This window comes from Furipterus horrens, unplaced genomic scaffold, assembly GCF_987537825.1.
Source record: "Furipterus horrens unplaced genomic scaffold, mFurHor1.1.pri manual_scaffold_3, whole genome shotgun sequence".
NCBI lineage: Eukaryota > Metazoa > Chordata > Mammalia > Chiroptera > Furipteridae > Furipterus > Furipterus horrens.
The window spans coordinates 198,790,001-198,813,732 of NW_028327173.1; the positions used below are offsets into that span (position 1 = coordinate 198,790,001).

A 23,732-nucleotide genomic window follows, 5' to 3' on the forward strand; every position below is an offset into this window, starting at 1 on the left:
TCTTCCTCCAACCCTGCTGGTCCTCAGGGGCCTGGCGCTGAGCGAGAATCAGCGCAACCTTACCGCGCACCAACGCGGGCTATCACCGAGCGGGTAGCGTACTAGCCTGAACCCGACTGCTTTCTCTGTGCCGCGTGCGTGGGACGCGGGGAGGGGGAGGTAACGCGTCCGGGCTCTAAGTGCGGGGGCGAGGCGACGGAGAGGAGGGCGGGAGCGGAGCAGAGCAGTGGCAGCTCCTCTCGTGTCTCCGCGACGGTTTGGGGCTGGTTGGAATGATGCCGATCAGGTTGCGCCGGTCCCCGCGCTTTCAGCCCCCGCTAGGTCACGTTTCTTTTGTAATCGGGCGCAAGATCAAGGTTGCCAGTTGAAGTCCGGGCACTAACCAGGGAAAGGAAGTGTCTGGGAAGAGAGCGAGGGGGCGAACTGGACCCACACTTGATGCCCAGGACACTCCTGAAGCGCGTGGGGCTCTGTCCGGCAGAAGATGAAGTTGGAGGCCACTGCTGGTGTGGTCGTGGGCGCTTCGCTCCTGGTACCTCCTAGCAAGACGGCACTCACTGTTTGTTCTAGTCCGGTTAACTCCCCCAGCCATTCCCCCTCCTCCTCCGGCGGTTAGTCACACACCGAGTTTGGGGAGAAGAGAGGTTCTGTATGAGTCAGTCAGTGCGTTTTCCTAGCCGCCTTTGTATAACGCAACAGCGACTCCCGGACACGAACCCGGGTCTAGTGTGCCTTTGTCCCGGCCTGCGTCTCCGGCGTGCGTCTGGGTGGATCTGTGCGTGGCTTGTGCTTGGGAGGCAAATCGGGCGTTTTTCCCAGCTGTGCTAACACAATTTAGGCCCTCAAATATGCGAAGGCGGTAGATCCAACAGGGATGCGAAGGAAATAAAAACAAATGGAAAGTGGTGCCAAGTGACTCAGGCTGTGAGCTGAGGACCGGGAAACCGTCCTGAGCCGGTGGCCCCTGCCCAACTCTTCCGCCGCGCTAGCCGAGCGACTCCCTAGGGAGTTAGTCCTGAGCCAGTTTCAAGCTCTTGGGTGTGCTTTTGGCCTGACCCCACCGACGGCGCTTCTGAGCGCAGCTCCGCGGTTGGCGCGAGCTCGCTCTCCCTCTTCTGTTCACATTCAGCCTCTCTACAGACTTGTTAGAACAGGACAGTAACTTACGGGAGGCAGGAGCAGCGGCAATGAAATGAGAGGTGAAAGCCAGAACCTCCTTTTGCCCTAAGAAAGAGACGTGCACCTGGTTGTCTCACGTTACTCTTTCACCTTTACAGAGAGATTGCGAGTGGAACGTTGCCTCTTTACAAATCAGGTGTCTTTAGCTGTCACGCCTGTTTCCTGAAGCTCTGAGGTTGACTCTGTCCGTTGTAATCTATGGGGAAAGTGACCAACGCTCTTTCCAGGATGAAGGGACAAAATGGGGTGTTTAAAATAGCCACACTGAATTTTTTATTACATTCCCAATTAAAATTATTTAAGAAGGTCCTGGATCAGGGAACTAGTGACGGGGTTGGGGGGCAAATCACCAAAATCGCTTGCCTTTGACATAACGCCATCTTGTTTAAAAGATTGGTAATATTTTTACCCTCTAATCTCATGTTACCATCATTCCTCAATGCGTAAGTAATAGACACCCTGGCTTGGAAGTACAACATCAAATGGGCACTGAGGAAATTGACTTTCAGCATTGGGATGGTGGCATTAACCCTAAGAGTTGGGGAGGCAGGTGGGATGGTGCAGGGTAGAGAGAGAGGAGGAGGCGTACGTGGTCAGAGAGGCATCCCGGGTGTTATCCGCGGCGTTCTGCAACACACTTCAGGGAGGACAGGGTTAAGAGCCTCGTCTGACTTTGCCTCTTGGAAAGCTTTGGGTTGCGGCCGCGCCTCCCAAGCATTCTTTAAACCAGAAATGTGGGAGGGACTCGGAGAGGGCGGGAGTAAGGGAGGGAGGGAGGGAGAGAAAGAGGGCTCGAGTTGGGGAGCGCGCCAGAGCGCGAGGGACCAGAGAGAGGAGGAGCGCAGGAGCGGCGGAGGCGATCCCGCGAATTCATTACTGTAAACATCTCCCAAGGGTGTCAGGAGGGGTGGGGTGGGGGCCGCGGCGCCTACATAGCCCGGCCGCGTCGGATCCAGGCAGCAGTGAGGTCGAAGCAGACTCCAGACCCACGCGGGACCGACGCGGCACAGGGAGCGAGCCCCGCACAGCGCCCCACGCCGGGCTCCGCTCGGTCGGCACTTGGGGGTCCGAGGCGCGCCCGCCGGGCACTCCAGGCGTCCCCCGGGGTCCTCTGTCTCCGAGGACTAGGGACTTGATTTCCACTGCCTTCCCCGCTCGACCTCTTTCTTTGGGCACTCGTTGGCTCCGCAGAGGCGGAGAGGGGGAGGCAGAGGAGCAGAAGGGGCGGGGGCCGCGGCGGCGGGAGCCAAGAGAAAGTGGCATGCCCGAGCCCTGGAGGCGGAGGTGGCGGAGGACGGGGGAAGACGATGCCGCGGCTCCGTAGGGGAGAAAGGAGAGAGCAAGCGAGGCGAGTGGGGCACCCGGGCGCCAGCCGGCTGCGGGGAGGCTCGCGCAGCTCTGAGGCTCCAGCCTCCGCATCCCCGTGCCCCGACGCTGCAGGCGACAGGGCCGGGCTCCGGCAGCCGCCACCGTCTCCGCTGCCGCCACCCGGAGGACCGAGCGAAAGTTTGAATCGGAGGGACAACGCGGCGCCGAGCGGGATTAACAGCAGGGCTAGAAGGATACCTCGAGAACCTCTGCAGGTAACAGGCACCCTCAATTCTCTTTCTCCATGCCCCTCTGCTGGGCTCCCGCTCCTTCCCAGCGCCCTTCTGACCATTCCAGATCTGACTGGAAAGTAAGAGGGAGGCGAAGTTCCCGGGGATGGGCACCCGGCGCCGGGAGATCTACAGTAACGTTAGAGGAGCCTGTGGCGCATCTCAGCGTCCGGTGGGCAGCTGCGCAGCGAGGCGAATCTCTCCTGGGAATGGATGAGAACCCTCTGCCCCAGCTGGTGTCTGATCTTGTAGCTCGCTGGGAATTTAGAATGTGTGTTCAGGGCTTTTAGTATTCTTAAATCCACGGAATTGATGGGTGGATTTCACTCACTTCCACCCCGACCCTCTCACTCCTATTTAGCATATTTAAAGAATGATATGAACCCATTTGCATTCGCCCACCGAATTTAGCTGGTGCAGGAAAGCAAATGGGGGCGGGGCGGGGAGGTGTATGTGCGTGAAAATTTCAAGGAAAGGGGAAAAATTATCCTTCCCTCTTGACATCTCCAGGTCCTCCTCCTTTCCATTCACCTTCTGGCGTCATAAAATAGGAACTTTAGAACTCACGTTTTGATTGAAGGGTGAGATGAAGCACTAACCATTGGTGATGTGAATTTGCAATGCGTGTGTGTGTGTGTGTGTGTGTGTGTGTCGGGGGTGTCCTTAATGGTGTTTCCTAGGGGCTGGTTTTTCTTTTGTGGCCTGATGCACCTTAATGCTGGGGGGTGGGTGTTGGTGGTGGTCCAGCTTGTGCGCTGAGGAGGGGCAGCAGAGAGAGAACACTGAACGTTTCAGCATCCTTACTTGGGCTAAGAAAATAGCTTCTGCCTTTCACTCCGAAAGAGAGAGAAAAGATTCCAGCCCCAACTACCCCAACGTGCCCTCTTCCCCAGTTGAGTTTTGAGTTTCCAAGTGGCTGCTATCATTTTTATTAGGATCATTATTAATTCACCTGGAAACTCATCGTGCCTGCTCTTATAAATGGAAATCAGTCTCCAAGAGCTTTTGATTAATTTTAGTGGAGGGACTCTCTTGCAAAGCTTACAGTAAGCCAATCAAGTGCAAGGCACAAATCCGTGTAAATGCTCACCCAGGAGTGCAAGGTGCTGATTAGATTTCTTTACATGCTGCATTTGCTATGCAAAGCCTCTTCTAAATGGGATCTATTGCTCCCCACTCAGCTGAGAGGCTCTTTCATCACACAGTTTCAGGGAGCTGTGGGGCTTGTCCACTCTCCCTTGGGCTTATTGCTAAATTTATTATGTCTAACTTCTTCCAGCCAAACGCTAATATGAAGACTAGCTTCCATATCAAGAAAATATTGTCTGTGGACTTACATAGTGTGACCTTATTAAATCTCCAGTGAAAGGATCCCCCAAACATTTTGAGGTAAATAAAATGCAGCTTGGCATTTGCTGGTTGCAGTATGAATATAAAATTTTAGGTCAGTAACTCTTAGAACCGAAATTTTTTTTTTTTTTTTTTATCACTAAGCAACATGCCTCAGATCCATAAGATTGACAGGCCACCATATTAGAAGAGAATAATTCCTTGGGTAATACACACACCACAAAAAGTTGTTTATTTCCCTACAATGTTACTGCTCCGCAGAATGCAACTTTTCTTCCTTTCTCAAAAGCCCCCAACAGGGTGGGGTTAAACCATTTAAGGATTTCTAATAATCACTGTTGACAGTGCAACACCATCCTGTCATGTTGAGTTGCAAGTATCTGTGACTGGAGAAGGTTGTAGATGAAATTTCAAACATGATTCCATGTCTCTGCCAGTGGGTATAAGACATTGTGAAAAGAATTGGGCTAGCTGTACTGTAGCAGAACCTACTACGCACCTGGTGTGGAAAGAATGCTGTTGTTTTTTGCTTTTTTTTTTTTAACACCCCTCTTAACGCTTCAGTAGTTTCATTGCAGTTTTCAAAATTTCAGGGGCTGCTTTTGACAGAAGAAAGTAGATTCCCAAATGACACCACGCTGGGCGCCTTGCAGTCCCCAAGACAGTCACGGTTTTTCCTCTCTGTTAGGTTTCAAATGATGTGATCTTATCCGAGTTTGACTTTGACCTGCTGGATCTAATTTGAAGCTCCTCTGATGCCTGTTACATTTATATTCTGGCCTGCTGGAGAGTTTGATTTAGGATTTAGACATAGCTCCCTAAAGCAACCTTATATCTTCCCAGTTTGAAGCTGTGGTTTCAAAAACAGCTCAAGTATGTACAAGTCCAGAAGCCTTAAACTGTAGAGACGCAGCGTGAACGTCTGATCTAGTCTGAGTCTTCAGCTTTGACTCCCATAAGAAGAATTTCTGCTTCTAAGATCAGCAGTGTCTGAAGTTAAAAAACAGCAAGGGTGCCAGTGGTTTGGCTTTCTGTTTGGAAGATTCCAAAAAGGTCAAGGTGATGTCATTTTATTTCTATTCAGGTCAGACCTTCCTGGATAATCATCTTTTGGTGTCTTTACTCTAATTTCAATTCAAGTTCATTTTTCACTAGATTACTTTAATAACTTTGTGGTTACTGCCACAGTGATTCAACTTCAGTCCATTAGTGACCTCTGTCTGCAAGAAGTGAATACTCATTGTTTTTCTCTCTGCTCATAAGAGTCTACAGATTATGTGGGGGGAAGGAAACCAACAGCTTTGTATCTCTTTCTGGATATTTAGGTTTTTGAACTTGATTTTTCTAATATAGAGTTCAGTGTGGGTACTGATCTTTAACAACAGTAATAAAAATGTTACAGGCTAATAGGCTTGTAAACGGTTCTCCCATACAGCATCGACAATAAGATCAACATAAATAAAAGAGCAGTGTTATCCACTGTCAATAAAAGGGTTGTACAGTCAGGTAGACTAATGTTTTGAGACTCACAAAGCTGCTAGATGTCAGTGAAATTTTATTGCCCCTAAGTGCTTACATAACAAGGGAAACTTGGTTCAAGCCCAGAACATGCACGACTACGTGGTAACTAGACTTCATAGTAGCAGTGTGCGTATGCCTTTTTATTCAGCTGTAAACTTATGGTACAGACCAAGGGTGAGATGGGGTGTGGGAAGGGTGTCTATAAACTGACGGTCTTTTAAGGGGACTTTTAAAATCTGATTCCTAATCCAGCTTTGTCTTCTCAGGATTTTCAAGTCAAAATTTCAATTTGAGTTGATTATTCTAAATCATAATTGAAGACAAAGCTTACTGAATTTCTTAGGTGGGTGGATACCATTATCAGACATTTTCCAGATGGTTTTTGATGTAGTGGTATTTGGGGATATGGAATTTTTAGGAGGTTTTCTTTCTTTTCCCTTGGGGGGGTATTGTGCAAAAGGCATTTTTAAAGACCAATTTTTATTATTATTCAAGTTAACCACTATAATATCCCAGCCAACTTTTTTATTTTTCTCTACTCTCCAAATTGCTTTGTTTTTTTAAAACTTATGATTTTCTTCTAAAAACTACATGTTGGGGATTGGAGTAAGACTATCATTTTTTTTTTTTTTTTTTACATTTTTTATCAATGTGACCTGTAGTTAAGTATCTGTTTATAGTATAGTATAACACACACACTCACATACATATACAGCAAGAACTATTTTAAGACAGAGATTCTTTTCAAGGTTTTAAAATATGTTCTTTTTAAAGAACTATGACACAAATATTGTAATAAAAATATCCTGTGTTCCGATGAATACAGAGACTTATTTCAGTCAGTCGCATGGAACAGTAAAACACTGTATTAGCAAAATAATCAGTAGTATTTTCAGTACATGGTCAAAATCTGTTAGAACCTTCATGTTTTTTTTTTTCCTTGGCGAATTTCGCATCTACTGGTCTTTTTGGTTTTCTTTGATTTCCTCGACTGTGGTTCTTTGAAGTGATTCAAAATTAAACAGTAGCTACTTCTTTAGGGAAATTCATCATGTTATGTTCAGGATTCCAGAAGAGTTAATGATGCAGAAAAAGTCCTGTAAAACATCTTTCTAAAAGAAGGCCTTCTCTTGCAGGCTTCCCACTTACTAGCCTCCTGTACCATTTGCAGTGAATTGGAACTCCGTTATTTATTTATTTTTCAAATACCACCTCTAACTTAATTTAATGTGGGATGTAGTTCTGCAGAAGCATGTGGCACCACGTGTCCTGAGTCTCATGAACAAAGCAGTGTCGTTTTTATGGATCCGTAATAAGGGAAGGTCAAAGAAAATATCCTTGCATAATTTGGGAAGTCAAAAGGCCGCATTCATGAGTCTCAAACACTGGTCAGTGACTCTTCTGATAATAAGGGTACACACATTTTCCTGGCAGTTTAATGGTTAAAGATATGAGCCATTTTTTGAAGCACTCACAAAATAAATATCTGGTGTTTTTACCCATTAAGTTCTCATTAGAACTGAGCTGTTTTTCTCACTTTCTTCCCTGGTTGCTTTTAAAGGAATATGCAAGAAACTTGGCCAAAGCTCCCCTTTCCCCTCAGATCACAGATCATGTGTTATATTTCAATTCTCTTTATTAGAGCTTTCAAGATGGAGATAAAAGAATCTTCTATCTGAACCTTTTAAGAACTTTAGGGCTTTTAGACTTAAATTCACTGAAAAATACCAGGTACCAAAGTGCATAGATGCTATTGGGCCTCAGAACGCTGAAACCTGTTTCAACAGTGGCTCTTAAAATTGGATCACAAATTTATTGTCCATTGAGGTCAGCAGAGGTCATGTGGCTGAATGGAAAACATTAGACTCATATCAGTCCTGAAATAGGTCCACGTGTTGGTGTCACTCTTAGCCCCAGCTGCCTATGGGTGTCACTTTCATGAAATCCAGTGTCAAAATAGCCTCTGTGGTAGTTTCTTCTCCCACTTTACCCCAGAGTTGAAACTTAATTATTTTGTGAAGGAACTAATGCAGAAAGTAGAAATATCACTCACAGATATTAGATAAAGAGGAGGTAAACGCTGGGGGAGTAGATTGGTTAAACGTTTGCCTTAGAGGTTCCAGGAAATTTGGTTTAGGCCCTGGGGGATAAAAATGATTTTAAAACACGTTCATACCTAGCGTTTATGTACCTCCTCTCTTGCATTTTCCAATTCTCACCTACAGGATTTCATTTATTCCTCACAACTATCTCTGTGAATTGGTATGAGAAAGCCCTACTCGCCTAGACTCTCACTGGGTAACGCGCCAGAAGGAGGTTGAAGGCTACCTAAGGCTACACAAAATTTTCCTTGAAACCACTTGACATTATACAAAATGATGAACATTACAGTACCTTTTCTTGCATAGATGTGAATTTACCAAATATAGTTTAGAAGTCCTTTACAAAGCCACCCAAAATGATCAGAGTTGGATTTACTTTTAATTAAAAGAGTAAAAAACATAACAGTTATATAAATATTTAGGTTAAAAAAGTAAGATTTTTACTCTCTCGCCAACATTATATAAAATAGAAGTTTGCATCTTCTGGGTAAGGGCAGTTTTATGATGTAGGCATTGTGATTTGGGACATTAATTGCCATGGGGAATGAGCAATGGGGAAGTTGTTTGTGGGGAAAGAAAGGATGTATTTCTAAAAAAATAAAATAAAATAAAAACCCTGCATTGTCTGTCAGCACACTCCTTTCTGCATTTATGACCTTGGACAAATTACTCAATCTCTTGGAGACTTAATTTCCTCTCTGTGGAGTTCAACAGGGCTGTTCCAGGGTCAAATAAGATTAATGTGCGTGAAAATACCTTGATAACAGCACAGTTTTATATTCCCATAAAGAGACATTATTCAGATTGATACCATTTATCACTTCATGACTGTCATGTGCTAGGATACTTACAGGTTTTATATAAATGAAATGGTAACCAAGAGAGAGTGCCCTGCCCACCAGGAACTTTTGTGGGATGCTATGGGACATTACCCAACCAGTAAAATGTCTGGTGGCCCTCTTCATCACTTATTTCATTCATTCAGTGGTGCACTGTCTCTTTATTGTGAGTTTGCTCTATTTTGATACAATATTTTTTTCAAGGATCAAGGGTAAAATGGGGTGAGTTTGGTACCAGGGCCAAACTTTTCTTCCCTGACAGCTTGGTTTGATGTTGGAAACTGAATTTATCACAAATAGATTCCACTGAGGAATTTTTGGGAAGAAACCATCAATGTTCACTGAACTGAAGTTGTTTCCCCTTTTGGCTGGGTTTATACTTTGGTTATTCAAGTTACCTTTTGCAAAAACACAGTCATTAATAAAATATATGAGGATTTTAAAGACTTCTGTTTTGTAAAGTAAGGTAAGTTAGGGCAAAAGGCTGTCTTTTCAGGAGGTTGGCAAACCTCCTGAGCCCATTACCAATAAATAGGAGGACCTGATTTTTTTTTTTTTCCCTGACACCAACATAGTCTCCAAAGCTTGGCCTTGTTTTGATTTAGTGTCACAAAACCCTTGTGGGACATTCTTTACAATTCACTTCTCTGTATTGTGTTCAGTTGTTAACATTTATAATTGTCAGACCTGAGACACTTAATTTTAAATGTTCCGAGAGTGAGTGTGTAGATTTTATTTTCCTAATTTGTGTACATGCAGGCCTTTGTAAAGGTTAATTTTTAATAGTTTTAAGGTTGCTTAATTGAAGCCTGCAGAAAATGCTTTCAAGTGAAGTGTATATGTATAAAGCATGTGGTTAGGTCACAATTCTTGGTCAGAAGGAAAATTTCTGTCAGTGATATGAATGTATGACAGTATGTATTTGACAGTATTCTCTTCACTTTCTAATTTACATTTGCCTGATATTTGTTTTTAAGTTGATTAGTATTTTAGTAGTACACTGTAAACTATCTGGCCATAGCACTGTATTCTAACATGACAAATCACCCTCATAGAATCTGAATACCTTTTGTTCCAGCAGTGCTGAATTATAGAATCATAATATTTGAAGAATAAAAATGTTTACTACTATTCTGAAGAGTTCTGCTAATAAAACGAGATGAGTCCATAGGTATGTGTGCGGGAAGTTAGTGTGTGCATGTGTGGGTCTTTGAAATGCACAAACTTAGATTTCTATGTCAGATACTGTGAGGAGGGAGCACTATTACACCCTCCAACTAGGGGGTGCTAATTTAGCCCATATGTCTTTAATATTATAGAATGAGATAACCCCAATTATTTTTAATTGGAGATGTTCTTTTTCAAGTAGGTCCTAGGGAAACTGTAAATAAGAAGGAATACATTTTTTTGTATGAATGTCTTGGTACTCATGAAGAAGAAATTATTCTTGTCTCTGCAGGAGGTATACACCACATGATGAAGAAAGCTTTTTCATTCATTCAGAAGGTGATTTTTAACACTTACTATATATCAGGCATAAAATAAGACTGGAGAGATAACCAGGTCATGTGGGATCCATCCACTTGAGGCTACCCAGTCCAATGAGGAGAAAGGAAGACACAAGACCTAATTGCATTGCACTCTTACACATGATTGGAAACAGCACGGTCAACCCTAATCAGTGTGCCAGGAATACATAGCATTAACGAGAAGAGCTTTACATTTGGAAAGGGCTAGTCATGAGTTCTAATGTTGGCTGTTGTTAATTTTGTATACTTGGGTAAAATTTTATATGTCTTTTAGTCTTTGTCTCCTCAAATATAAAATAGGAGGAAATCCTTTCTACTCACAGAGCTGTTCTTCTGAGGATTGAGGTAATTATGTAAAGTGTCTAACTGTCTGGCACACAGTAGAAGCTTAATAAACGCTGACTGCAGATCATTCTGTCTCCAGAATGATAATGATTCCATTATGTTGCTCTCTCCTTCTACAAATACTTTTGCCATTTCTCTGGAATCCCAAAGAAAGCTTTTGACTCCTTGAACCTGTTCACTAACAGGATACAGCCTCTTCTGCAAAATAAATTTTTATTTTATTTTATGCATGTGACGGAGCATGAAAGGACAGCCAAGGAGATGAAAACACCACACAGGGGCAGAAAGAGCTCATAGCTGGTGATGCCTAGCATGGGCTGAGGCCGTGATTGGGGGTGGGGGACAGAACGGAGCAATTGTTTCAGTTTGTGGAATCAGAAAGTGGTGTCAGTTGGGTCCTGTTTAACTGTAATTTTTTGACCATTGAAAGCGTAGCCTTTGGCAGTTAAGGGGTGCTTCCCCATGCACCCTTACTTACCTACATGCACCCTTCCATGGGTAACCAGTACATGCAGTTTGCAACAAGTTCTGGTCTAGACTGTGACACTAGGCACAGTGAGCTTTGGTTATTACGTCTTTGTCACTGTTCAGAGATTATTTTAGGTATGAAAATATTTTATTGCAGAAGATTAACCTGTAAATTATTATCATACTTGTATAATTCTTATTTTGTACTTAGAGAATGATGATACCTTGCTTGTTTAGTGGAAGATGTTAGCATGAGAATGATGCTTTTGGGTTATCAGTTCAGAGTGAAAATATTTCTTTCAGAAAGGAATTTTCGATTAATGTAAGTAAAGGAGCTTCTTAGCCCTCCTGTAGCAGATACTTATGAACAAACGCGGTGTTTTAAGCACTGGTCAAGATACTAGCATTATTGCTAGGATTAGTTTTTATCATTATAATTGCGCGTATCTATAATATAATTTTCTCGTTCTACTAATTGAAATTTGATTCTTTTTTTTTGACACTATGAATCTTTAAATTTATTGATGTAGCAAGTTGTATTTAACAAGATAGTAGGTATGCCACAGGCCTCTAAGTTTGTAAGTACAGAAGTTTTTCCTATTAAGATAACATATTTTCTAATGTAATGTCATATATATATGGAATATACGTGTGTATATATTCCCCATTTGGAGCAGAGAGAAGCAGTCACTAGACTATTTTGTAAATTGTTAATATCTGGGTAAGCAGCTTCTGAACCAACATTTTACCCAACATAAAACAATAAGACCTTGTTTCTTTAGAACATGTAAGAAAGATTAAAATTCTTTGGAAATGGTTTAAAATTTTTTTATACCCAAATAGGTAAGGAACAAGTCCAATAGTGCTGACAGCAATGGAATTTAAAACTTAATTCTAATAATCTCTGAGTCCCTAAGGAATGCAAGGCATACATCCGTTCAAATCATGAGCTTGCAACTGGGGATTTGACAAAGATTGGTCCTTTACTTTGTGCCAGGCACCGTACTGAGTTTCCTGTTGGGCATTTGGGATATTTCAAAGAAGAACTCAGTCTTGATCACCAAGAAATCTGATGGGCTGGCGCACAGTCATCCTTTTGAAGCCTAACTCACTCATCTTAATTAACTGGAGGAAGTAGTTAAAAATACAGGTTACTGGGCCCTAGGCCTGGAGATTCTGACTGATTAAATCTATGTTGAAGCCTGGGAATGTGAATGCTTCAAAGGTCCCAGCATTGGAGATCATTGACTTAGGTAATTTTTAGAATATTTTCTGATCCAGAGACTCCATGGTTTTATAATCCTCTAGCTTATAGTCACTTGTGAATTTCTAAGTGTATTTTTCCTGTGTATTTTGCCACATAGGAAATATTGCTAGATTTGATCCAACTCTTCTAGGAAAGAACTATCAAGCCAAACAGTAGGGCTGGCTTTATCTGTGGTAGCCACAGCCTTTTGGGTGGTCTTTCCATCAGCCTTCAGTTTCTCCTAAACTATTATATTGTATTGTTCTCAGTGTCCCAGAGCTAGTTTCCAAAAAAGACAAATCACATCATATTACCTTATTCCCTGTCCATCGGGATAAAGTCCATCCAAACGTTATGATGACAGGTGAGATTTATGACAATCTGGGTCTCAAACTTTCATTCAGGCCTCTTTCTCGAGCACTCATCCTATGTAGCCATATTCCAAAGATGGTAAAGCATGTTCCCCTTCATACTTAACAGTTCTCCATGACATTTACCTTTTGCATAAGAGTATTACTTACTCTCCATTTGGGAGAATTTTCCTTTAATGCCCACATGAACATTACCTTCCTTACTGGTCAAAATGAATCATTCTTTTCTCTGAGCTTCTCCAGCATTATGTTTTGTTTGTACCTTCATTAGTTCCTTGTTACCCTGGCTGGTTTGGCTCAGTGGATTGAGCATCGGCCTGCGAGCTAAGTGTCGCTGGTTCGATCTTCCAGTCAGGGCACATCAGAGAAGGAAAACTCTGACTCCAAAAAACCTCTGCTGCCTTGCGGCATACCTCTTCAGGGGAAAGTAAGGGAGTAAACCCCGACAGAAAATCCGGAGCCGGAGTCCCTAAGGCGGTTTGACGTTGTAGTCAACACCGGCAACTCCTGCGGCGCACCTGAAGCCAAGCTGTATTGACTCCGTCTTTCCCTTGGACCCTTCAGCTGCGGAGAGAGGGGGGGTCTGCTGCATGGGCAACAGCAGACCCTCCATATCACCCTGCCCAGGCTCTGTAGCTTCAGCTTCACTGGAGAGGACACTCCAGCGTCATCGCAAGATGTCGATTCAACACGGGAGGAGACAGATACCGTGTCACTCCCGAGTCGGACTGCACAGCCATTCTCGGCGGTGCAGATAGACTCTTAAGAAGCTACACCATCGTCTCTTGAGACGGACGGCTGCCGACGACGACGAGTTCCTTGTGTGTGTGGTATTGTAATGTTTCTGTTCACATGTCTGTCTCTCCCATTAGACTCCAAGAACCTTGGCTTATTCGTTCTGTCATGCCAGTGCCGACAATGGTACCCAATGCAGCAAGTTCTATACAAATGTAGTTGATTGAATACATACTCATTTGTGCTGGCCAATCCTGGAAGAGAAGATTCCCAATCTAGTGACAGGGAGTGCATCCTCAGAAGTGCTTTTTCCTTTCTGTGTGGGGAAAAAATACAACCACTACCTCCTGCCTCCCTCTAAGCATGTTTGTCAGGCAAATGTCTGCTGTTCAACCCAACCCAGAGCAGCCTCAAGCTCTCCAAAGCATGCATGATGCAGTTCAGATGCTACACTGCAAGATCTGTTTAAAGAAGAAAGGAGTTTGCTTGACGATATATCTTTCTTGGCATCACGTAAAACTATCAGTTATGTAGATGTTGTTGCCGATGTGGCTTTCATAGAGTGAAACATTGAACCCATCACATCAACTTTGCGTATCTTGGTATAATTAGAGAGAGTCAAAAACTTGTGAAAAAAATGTATGCAGTGTCTCTTTTTTTAATTTGTTTTTTTTTTTATTTTTTGCTGCATTTTTATTTTGTTTATTTTATCCCAGCCACATTGTTTCTTGGTGGAGATATCTGAGGAGCCAGGACCTTCCAGAGAGGAGCAAAGAAGACTAGAAATGATAACTCCTTAATCAATCTGTCACCACAAAGCAGGATCCACTTTAGTCTCAATGATTTCACATTGAATAGAGCAAAGAGCATGCAAAGGTTACAATAAATTCTAAACTTACAGGGTTCAATGTGATTATGATGGTAACAGAGTTGGGCTTGAAATCCTTCTTTTTCACCAAAAGAACATTCTAACACCTTGTTCCTTTCATGGTGGATTATCAATGATGAACAGAGATGATTTGCATGCATGTGAGGTGCATGTATGTACATGTAAACACACTCCAGTCCTTTCTTCCCCCTTTCTGGCAAAATGTTCAGTGGCTCCGAAGAGCAGAAGATGATGGAACGTATTTTGATATGCCCCTACCTTAACCCTTAGTGCCTTCTGGGCTGTCTATATGTTGGCAACACTTTTTATGCCAATAGGAAACACATGGAATAGCATCTGAGATGATTTTTTGATAAGTGATTGTGCCTTAATCCTGGGTGGGGGCTTATAATATCACCACAGAGAATTTTACAATGTAATCTATAGGACTGTTTACAAACAGTGTGACTTCTGTTTCTTGATTCACACCGAGTACCAGCAAGACCACATTCTCATCTAGGAGTAGTAGTAATAATAATGGTGATGATAATAATGAGCAATGTTAATCATATTGATCAGAGATAAGATAAATTATTTAGAGTGCTGTTTATGCAGTTCATGTATATTATAGCAATTAAATCTTCACAAAACCATGGAAAGAAGCTTGTTTGGTAATATTACTATTAACTCCATGTCGCATACAGGGAAACTAAAGAGAATTGCCTGAGGTTGCTTACTTATTTTGTAGCTGTTATTAATTATCTTTATAGGATAGGTCAGTACTGGGTGATTTCTAAAATCAACTCTAAATGTCTGTTTCCATGCCCTGAAAATCAAATTCACAGTGATTGCTCACTGTTCAGTTGGTAACATGTGGTCTAACTTTTTATATTTGACTTTTTGATAGATAAAAATGTAAAAAATTATTATTTGCTCTTTGTTGTTTTTGAGTAAAAAAGATTCTTATGTTTTCAATGTATTTCTGTAAAATGGAAAAAGAATCACAATTTTAAACTGTGAAAATGTGAGCCTGTTTTCAGTATTAATGAAAGTCTATGGATGAATGCCTAATGATTAAGGAGTACATTTATTATAGAGAACATTTGCCATTTTTTGCCTCTACCCTTTTACCAGCACTGCTAATGAATAGTTAAATGGATGGATTTGAGATGCACCTATTTTTCCCTGCGGAGGTGATAATGGACAATAGAATGACCAGAGGTCAGATAATAACATAAAGTGAGTAGCCTCTGAGAGATCCTGGAAATAATGGAGAATCGACTGTGTTATAAATAGGTCAGATTGTCTCGTTTTCTGAATCTGTGTAATTGCTCTGACAACAGCCTTTATTGGGTGAAAAAAATGCCCCAGAAATAGGCTGGAAGAGGCTGTTCCACATTGATAATTTGAAAAGAAGCATAGTATGAGCTTGTAAGTCTTCATCCAGTTGAACTTGGTTTTTGGCCATCACTCCCTGTCCCTACTTTCTGCTGATGCATTCATCTCTGTATGTGTCAAGGTTGTGTTGTACGAGTTCAGAGATTATAACTGAGGTCCTTCAATTATTTGTCCTTCCTCCTTCCATGTAAGTATTATTGGTGCTGTCTAAATTAAGGGATCCATTTCTCAGTTCCTTCATTTCACCTGAGGCAGCTAGACCATAACTGCTGTTACCTCTACATCCTTTTGTCACCATATGTCCAATGTGTGTCATGAGGCAACTGTGGATTGGGTGGTGCAAGATTATTGCTGATTTCGGTCAGTCTAGATGGGTTCATCGATGTGGTTGTTTACGAAAGCAGGCTCTGCCCAGGTGTGGTAACAGGTCAGTGAATGGCCCCATAGCCAGCCAGCCCCACAGCCAGCCCACTCCATGACCACAGGAAAACACCAGCTCTTTGGCTTTGGTGAATTCTGTGGTGTTTCTGTCTATGGCGACGGGAGTCTAACTGAATTGGGTGGAACCAAAACATCTGCTCTCTGCAATTTGCTAGGGAGACATGATTAGACCACGTGAAAGAAACCTAAACATTCCAGTGTCACTGGTACAGGAGGTGGCTGCCTGGTTTGTCTGGACCACGTGCATCTGTGAAGGATCCTCCTGTTACCCAGTGTTACTCTTCTGCTTCCACTCTGAGTGCTGGCCTTGCTGGAATGTTCTGTTGGACATCTTCTGGTGTGTCTTAGAATGAGATAATCACGACCAACAATGTCCCATTCTGCTTATTTCCTATTTCCCTATTAAATAAAATATGCTGTCTAGAATCACTACTTGGAGTCATCTTAATTACTCAGTTTTATTCATGTTCAGCTGTTCTATTCCTAGTTTTATGGATATTCAAAAATTCTGTTCTTACCCCTTTATTTTGGTTCTGTTGTGTCCTTGCTGGTTTAGCCCCTGTGTGCCTTTCTGCCCTTGACCTTCACACCATAGTTCATTACTCTTCCTCATTCCTGCACTGATGAGATTACCCTTCATTATTTATAGAGCCAAATCTCAACTTCTCCACTTGACACTCAAGGCCTTTCCTTTGTAGCTTTTCCTAATCTGCCCCACCACCCACCCAGTAAATTAATCTTCTTTTAGGAACTAAATTTAGGGTGTGTCCTTACTTTATCTTTATAGAGGTCTTATTGTGATGTAAAATTTTACCAAATGCTTTGTCTTCACTATCTGTAAGCTTATTTGGGGCAAGGGCCGTGCCAATATATGTTTGAGGAGCTAAATTGAACTCCTGTATCTGACTCCAACCTACCTCTGTGAAACTTACAAACACACAAATCTCTCTGTGTTTTACTTCCCATCAGATTTTAAATAGTGAGGAAATTAGCATTAACAAACTTTGCATAAATAACTCTTATGTATTTGAATTTTAAAGTTATCTAATAGAAGAAGCTTTCTTTGTTCCCTCTGTGGAATCCTTTGTCAAAGCGTTGCACCCTTGCTCTGGAAACAGGAAGGTGGAGGATTCCAACAGTATCATGAGCCCTCTGTTTATATTTGTAAAACCTGTAGTCTTTCCAGGTCCTTAGGCAAGAGCAAATAGAAATAATCACAGGCATTAGAATTTGATTATGTTGAATTCTATTCTTATAACTGAGGCATGAGAGCAAGAATTAGTGGCTTGGTAGCTTATATTGAAAGAGATGCATGCAGTATTGCAAAACCGTAGACTATGGCTTGCTGGAAACTTTGAAGATACAACAATCACTTGTTTATTATTATCTCCATAATGTTTTTTTTTTTTTTTTTTTTTAAGATGGGGTGAATGGGGAGTACATGGAGTCTGGACTCACATAGACCGGGTTTGTTCTGCCTCGACAAGTTAGGGTAACTCAAACATCTTTCTTTGTTTTTTTTTTTTTTTTTTTTTCTTTTCTACTTCTTAAATTTTAAATGGAAGAAAAATAATGCACTTCTCATAGGATCACTGTGATGAACAGATTAGGTGATGCCCTCCACACATCAAATATTAGTAAGTATTGGCTCCCTTTGCCTTTGCTTTTCAACTTTCAATAATACAAATGCTGTGGCTTATAAATGGCTGTTTTTTGTTTTTTGGTTTTTTTTGTGTGTGTTTTTCCCTGCATGGAGAAGGCAGTTCTGTAATACTGTGTCATTATTTCTCCGAAAGAGCTCTCTGTGGGGCCATGGTGCTTCTTGCCTAATTTCTCCGTAATAGCACTTATTTCTGGGGTCCAGAAGAGGATAGGCTACCCTAGAAATAGTCACCATTCTGTCTCAGTTAGGACACTCACCGTTGAAGAACTCTTAAAATCACTTTTCTTTCTCGGAAAAGAGAGATCTTTCCAGCAGTCTCATCCCCTCAAAAACAGTGGGTGTCATGAATTATCAGAAGAGAATTACCCAAAGAAAGTGCTCTTAAAAACAACTGCCCACAGAAGAGCCTGATTTATCAGCAGGCACAGAGGAATTTTTTCTACTAAATTTCAGCTTGTCACTTATAAACATGAAAATTGCAGTGCTCATAATATATTCTGTGGGGACAATGTTGTGAGTGTTTCCAGTAGGTGAAATTCTCAAGTAAGAGCTTCTGAGAATGAATATTTACTCCGAGAGAACCCTAGGGAATGTCTATTTGGAAACAAGCGAACAACAAGTGAAAGTCATTATAAAAAGGAGGAAGCAAAAAAGGCGAATCAAGTAAATAATTTCATTGCAGACCACATTGTGGAAAAAAGATGAAGTGATATGAGACACATTTCATTTAACATGAATAACCAATGTAGTTCTACTTGGCTATTTTTTTTTTTCTGCATGATATTAGTGTCATCTAAAGTGAGGAAGGTGCTCTACATATCAAAACCTCAGTCATGCGCAATTATATTTATGGGTTTCTTTTCTGGTGAAGTCAATGTTGTTTTAGCTTTTATCTAGATTTCAGTTTAAAGGCTTATCCATAGTCTGGAAACACTATGTTGTAAGATAAAGAAGGATATTTAAAACATGATTTTCCCTTCCTTTAACAAATATATATTAAAACTTTCCCTTGATTATATTATTTCTATGTGTGGAAATATTGATCCTGTATAAGATTTAGAAAGGGTTTTATGTGAAAATTGTATCATTGCTGTCAGTGATTTTTAACAGAACAAAAATAATTATCTTGATGATTTAGCTTAAATTCATTCTTTATGACAGGCATGCAAGCAAGCTGGCATGTCATGGCCCCTTGTTGTTCCACGAGTCTGTATTTCTAAGTAATTCATGGAATTTCTATGAAAACATATAGCAAATAGATTCCTGAAAATAATTCATGTTCAGATGAAGCAATTAAGTGATGGAGAGACTTGTAAATGATGAAATCTAAAGAGACATCCCTAATTTAATTTAACTGGTAGTTGGATTTCATTCTGACTCAACCTTTTGACTGAAAGCTTAACAAGAAAGATGAAAGGATTTAAACTTCAAGTCCCATGCCCTTCTGTCTTCAAAATTCAGAGCACATTGCCGGTGGAGGAGTGGCAGTTGGTGTCTGTGAAATGTGAACAGAACCATTAAGTCATAACTGAGATGGTAAAAGCCATGGGATTGTTTGGAAAATTAGGAAATGGCAGTGGGGGAGAAGCTTAGGAAAGAAGGACACAGGCAGGCCACGGTAGAAATGACCTTCTAGAATCTCCTCTTCCGTGTATAGTAACACTTAATCTTCTCCAAAGGGTGTTTATCGGGGATTCAATAAACAAGGAAATGTTTTCTTTTTTCATGTCACTCCATGATTTAACTCTAAAGCTCAAGTGATAGCAATAAAGGTTCCAATGTCACCTCCACTTGTTCTGTTTAATAGGAAGGGTTGGAAGGGTCAGTGCCTTGTGGTGATGGGCACACCCACACGTGATTCCGATGAGATGGAATTGCAAGGACTGCATGGTGGTTCAGCATTGGAATTAGGTGACCTGAGTTTGAATTTCAGCTCTGCTATTATCCAACGGTGAAACTTTGGGCAGATTATAAATTTTATCAGTCTCTTCTGTAAGATGAAGGCATTAATCTATAACAGAGTTCTTCTAAAGATTAAGTGAAACAAGTGATGGAAGGTATTATACATCATAACATGCATGATCTCAGTACATTGTCGTTGGTTTTATGTGTGTTTGCCTAATTACCACTGAATTCTAAATATAATAAGTGGATGGGTGAATGCATGTATGCATGGATAAATGCATGGAATAGATAAATATGTATATTGATTCTAAAAGATTCACTATATTTAAGACGGCAGTAAACCCTAATGAAATAAATGAAATAAATTAAGATATAGTTAATTATTTAATTATTTCCAGAGGTAAAATCTGGTATGAGGTGAGAAACTTGAAGATGGAAACTGCTTTTCATAATTCTTTCCATTTTTGTAACTCTACTTCTATTATTTTGTATTTTGGGTATATCATTTTACTTCCTTATTTCCTATAGAAGGTAGGGCATGTGTAATTATTTTCATCTCATGGATTCCCAGAGAGGAAAACGAATTGCTAAAGGTCATGTCCCTTTCTGTTTTGTGGAGCTATGTACCAAATCATCTTATCGGTAATTGATGCCATGAATTGGAGTTGGACAAGCAATGTGGGCTACTCAAAAGATCAGTAGGTTGCATCGCAGAAGGCTCGAGTTTTAGTTCTTATGCAGTCTCTAAAAAATCTTTGATTTCTGTCAATTTACTCCACCTTTTTGAGCCTCAGTTTCTTTATCTGGTCAAGACTGAACATTGTCAGTGATTTTCTAATGATCAGAATCTAGGGCTAGCAGCATTAGTGGTTAGGTACTGGGCTTTGGATGTTGTCCGGGTGGGCTTGAGCTGCCTTCATGGCTTCACAATTCATCTTGGCAAAGTACTTAATCTATATAAGACTCACTTTTCTCATCTGTGCAATGGGGACAGAAAATCAAAACCTCCTTAATGAGTCGCCAAGAGGATTAAGTGAGGTAACACTTGTGGGGCATTTGGCATAGTACCTCGTGCATTTATGTGCTCAGTGAAGATTAGCAGGTCTTCCAACATGGCTTATTCAAAAGTCGATGAGGTAAATATCACTGATGTTGTCATAAAGTAATAGACATTAATGCATCCCTATATTAGTAACCCAACAGCCTAAGTCATGCCCTTCAAAGCGACCAAGCGCAGATGATCACAGAGGAACATCCCACAGGCCTTTTCAAAGAGATATACGGTCCCTCTAAGTCCTTCTTGGAGCTCGGCAAATGTTGAATGATGGTAATAGTAATGATTCTGTTATAGACGGCATGGAGTGCCCTGGTGCCGGCAGGTAAGACAAGGACACCTTTTGGTTTATGGCAGGATTTGGAAGGCTGATTGTGAAACCTTTGATGTGAAGGAGCTATTCCAGAAATCCTTCCAAGAGGCTTAAAGTGCTGTAACTAATGGGTCTTGTTGCTCATATATCTGATGCTCCTGCCACTGCATTAAGTGTCTGAAATATTTACCTGCCTAACCTCCCAGATCTAGCTTTAGAAGACTACAGGGGTGTTTTTTGATGCAGTGCTCAGTATCGGACACTCACATTAAATCTTAACTGTAGGACTTTCTTCCACTTATTTTATTTTATTGTTGTTCATTACAGTTGTCCCAATTTTCCTCCCATTGTTCTCCCCTGCCCCGCCCACCTCCACTCCCACAGTCAACCCCCACCTTAGTGTTCATGTCCATGGGTCCTTTATACTTGTTCCTTGATATAAATTCAAGACATGCAGGCACAGCCGACACAGTGAATAAGGGAGGGAATACTTAGAGAGCAGCCACCTTTTACTTGTTGGCCCTGTACTTTTGATTCCGGTTAAGATTGTACAGTTATCTGCATTAGTCATAGTTATGAAACACACACCCACTCTCCTTTGCAGCATTCAGGCAGAGCAAAAGGATGTAATGGATACTGCAGTGATAAAGGTTTAGTGGCCAAGAAACAGGAAATTAGGACAGATGTGAAGATAAAAATCTTACAATGCAAACAGAATACTTAGTAGTGGCCAGCTTTTAAATGTCTTGTCCTCAATAATACTCTCTCTCTCTCTCTCTCTCTCTTCCTCCCTTTCTCTCTCTCTCACTCTCTCTCTTCCTCCCTTTCTCTCTCTCTCTCTCTCTCTCTCTCTCTCTCTCTCTCTCTGTCTGTCTGTCTTTCTCTCCCTCCCTCCCTCTCTCCTCTCTTTCCACCCCTCCAGGGGAATATGCCACTAGGATCATCTAAGGGTCATTTGAATCCCTTGGGACCGTGACTATCTGATTCATACTTTTAACCTCAGATTTGAGCGCTGATCAGGTATACAGTAGAGATTCAACAAATATTTGTGGAAAGAAGTCATGAGAGAGGGTGCAGGAGGGAAGGGAAGATTGAGGGAGAAGTAAAAAGGGAAGATTTCAGGTTGCCTCCCATAGGTGATTGAAAATAATTTTGTTGTTGGTGGTGGTGGAGGTTCTGCATTATGATTTTGGAAAAAGACCTTTTTTGTCCTAATTCAAGAAATAGCATAACAGATGAGGTTTGCAGGATATTAAAACTCATCTCTGCCTGTGTGTCTGACATAGTTGTCCAGATTACCATAAAAATAAGAGATTCAACTTTATATTCATTAGCTTATAAGGTGGGGCAGATATTTTTCAAAGGTGATTTCAGGGTTTAAACTGGAAAGAAAATCTCATCAAGAATAGAAAGCCAAGCCTCCCTTCTCTTTTTATTCTCATATAGAAGAAAGGAGAAAACGTTTAACTTTATTCTTTTCAGAGAGCTTAGCTGATTAAAGAGCTCCATTACACTCTGCAGGATACCATGTATACTTAAGTTAAAATGATTCAGCATTGGGACAGCAATCAACAAGTATTTATCAAAGTCTCAAATGGCAGAAAGTTCTAAGTGCTAGTTTAGTGGCCTTCCTGAGGGACTTAATTAGCCAACATCCTGCAAAAAGACATCATAGAAGATAAACATTTGATGGTGAGTGATCACAGGTTGCAAATGCCCTTCCTTCAGAGTGCATTCTTCTGTGCTTCATGTCCTGACATATTAGTACACCTAAGAAATACAGTCCAGGATGTACAACATTCTCACCTTTCTGAAGCTAGCCAGTGGCGTTCAGGTGACTTCGAGGTCTTAGCAGACCACTTCTGTGCAGTTTGAATACCTGTTTTGAATCCTCTACCCCATTTCTTTATTGATACCATTATTTGTAAAATTTCACTTATTGACTTTGACCTAAACAGTTAGCATTGTGCATATGGGTATGGTTTAATTCAAGGAATGCTTAGGACCCTTTAGCCATTTCTCTTTGCATGAAAAAATAGAGAGCTGCTGCTATGGGTTTTAAACAGTTTGCTTATATCACTACAGGATGACCTTTAAGGTCTAATTCTGTGGTCCTTTTCCTTAAGGTGGTTTGCTGTCCTGCAGAGTCAGAGGTGGCTCTCTGTCACATGCCAGCTCATACCCCCTACCCCTTGGGTATATATCACACCCCACAGAAGGCACTGATGTAGGTTAAAGACCTATACATCATCTGATAATGCCTGTCTAATGGAGATAGGCATCATTCTGGTAATGTAATTTAAGTCCTTAGAGACTTGGTATGCAAGTTAGACATTTGATTTTACTCTTTGTGTAAAAGCTACTTTTATTGAAAAGGAGGGTCAGTAAGTCTACAGGTGGCAAAGTAGTGCAGGCTTTCCACATCAAATTTTATAGTAGTTTGAGATCCTGATGTAAGGGCCACTGGAAGTTAGTGACATTAATAATCTTGCTAATATCTTCAGAAATCACTCATCAGTATGTCAGAATATGCCTAGATTTCTACAGCATGCTACAGGTTAACTATTTCTTAAAATCTTAAAATGTATCTGGTAGGAATAGAAGAAAATGTGAAGAAAGCAAATTATTAAAATTTAAAAAAGAGATAACTGTTAAGCCCTTTAACAATTTAGAGGAAGATGTACACATTTGTATTTTCTAGCAGTGAGATGTTAACAAAATATGGATAGAAGGCATATAATTAAGGAATTTACTGTTATGTTGATAAATTCAGGTGCATGAGTATAGACATTTTGTACTTTCATAAA

At 41.2% G+C, this 23,732-nt stretch overlaps 1 long non-coding RNA gene across 1 annotated transcript in view; it reads left to right on the forward strand.

Moving 5' to 3' along the window:
* The first annotated feature begins 2,004 nt into the window (after positions 1–2,004).
* LOC150017135 (uncharacterized) overlaps positions 2,005–23,732 on the forward strand; it is an 87,093-nt gene continuing 65,365 nt past the window's right edge. Inside the window, exon 1 of the long non-coding RNA XR_016509873.1 lies at positions 2,005–2,762. This is a non-coding gene — a long non-coding RNA (uncharacterized LOC150017135). The remainder of the gene's footprint in view (positions 2,763–23,732) is intronic.